Raw genomic sequence first — 1622 nt, 5'->3', positions numbered from 1 at the left:
TGCAAAATGAAAATGTGGGGATCCTTGTTCAAAAACGAGGGAAAAAAGTGTTAGTAAAGGCACTAGAATATAAAGCTTTTTGTTTTTTCCATTGTCTCTCTCGGTCCGTCATGGTGTTTATTATTTGCTATTTAACATCACACTCCCTCTGACTCCTGGATACTTATGGTGTTAGAGAAGACACTACAGGCTCCTGGAGGCACCACCCCGCAACTTAGGGCACTGCCATGCATATCTCCAGCCACCAGCCACGCCTCTTGCCTTCCCACCAGCCCAACATCCCATTCCACAGTGTACAGGTGAGTCCCCAAGGGTGATTCTGCACTGGGCACCTGAATCAGGGATGGGCGAGAGGCTTCGTGTCCACTGAATTGTCACCTAATGCCCCATAGCACTGCCCAGGTTTGGGCACATAGTAGACATTCAATAAATACTGGCTTTCTTCCTTAGAGCGAGTAGAGCTGGAAGGTATCTAATATCTTCACAAGCCCAAACTTCCCCCTGTAGAAAGCAGGAGTTGAGGTCCAAGGAGTTGAAATGAGTTGCAGATCTGGAGCTCCCGACTCCAAGTCGGTAATGCTGAGTTCTATTCTCTGCCTTTCTCAGGTGCCGGTTCTCTGGTGCTGGGAGTGAAAATAAAAATGATATACCACAGGCCATAGATGAGACACTGGAGCCTCCTACATAGATATTCCTGCAACACAACTATTCGTCACTCGTTCACCTAACACTCCTGCTGTGTTAGGACACGGAGCACCCCAAAAATGTGAGCATGTGTCCTGCTCACAATCTGTCAGTGAGACAGAAAGGAACTCATAGTGACTTAGGCTAGGCATTTATGATTTTACTTATAGTTTTTCTGGCAGTTAAGGAAGTGTTTCTATATTTATTACCATTACAACTCTATAGGGCAGGTTTTCCTAACCCATTTTACAGTGGGAAACCTATGGCTTTAGAGACTTTAGGCAAGGTACACATAGAAAATGTCAGAGCTGGTGGGGTGGAGGGCAGAAGTCTGTCTTGTTCTGCCTCGAGGGCTAGTACCGGCTACATCCCGGCATCCTCCCTGGAAGAGCCAGCAAGACTGGGATAGAAACATGTTGTCTCCGGCCCGGTGCAGTGGCTCATACCTGTAACCCCAGCACTTCGGGAGGCCAAGGTGAGTGGATCACCTGAGGTCAGGAGTTCGAGACTAGCCTGACCAACATGGCAAAACCTCATCTCTACTAAAAATACAAAAATCAGCCAGGCATGTTGGTGCATGTCTGTAATCCCAGCTACTCGGGAGGCTGAGGCGGGAGAATGGCTTGATCCCAGGGGGCCGAGGTTGCAGTGAGCTGAGATTGCGCCATTGCACTCCAGCCTGGGCAACCAGCAAAACTCTGTCCCAAAAAGTAAAAAAGAGAGAAAAGAAAAATGTTGTCTCCAGTGACTTGTTCTCAGGGAGGCAGCCCAGGGGGCCTGACTAAACTTGCTTCCCTCGGGCTTCCCCAGCACCCCAAGGGGCTGTCCTTCCTACCCCCAGCCCTGTGAGTCATCTTCATTGAGTTCCAAGAATCCCCACACAGCTGTGTGACTGTACATTGCATGCTGACACTAAATGAGCAGTGACCGGACGCTGC

The sequence above is a fragment of the Mandrillus leucophaeus genome, unplaced genomic scaffold (assembly GCF_000951045.1).
Source record: "Mandrillus leucophaeus isolate KB7577 unplaced genomic scaffold, Mleu.le_1.0 Scaffold72, whole genome shotgun sequence".
In the NCBI taxonomy this organism is placed as follows: domain Eukaryota; kingdom Metazoa; phylum Chordata; class Mammalia; order Primates; family Cercopithecidae; genus Mandrillus; species Mandrillus leucophaeus.
Note: the sequence above shows the minus strand (reverse complement) of the source record.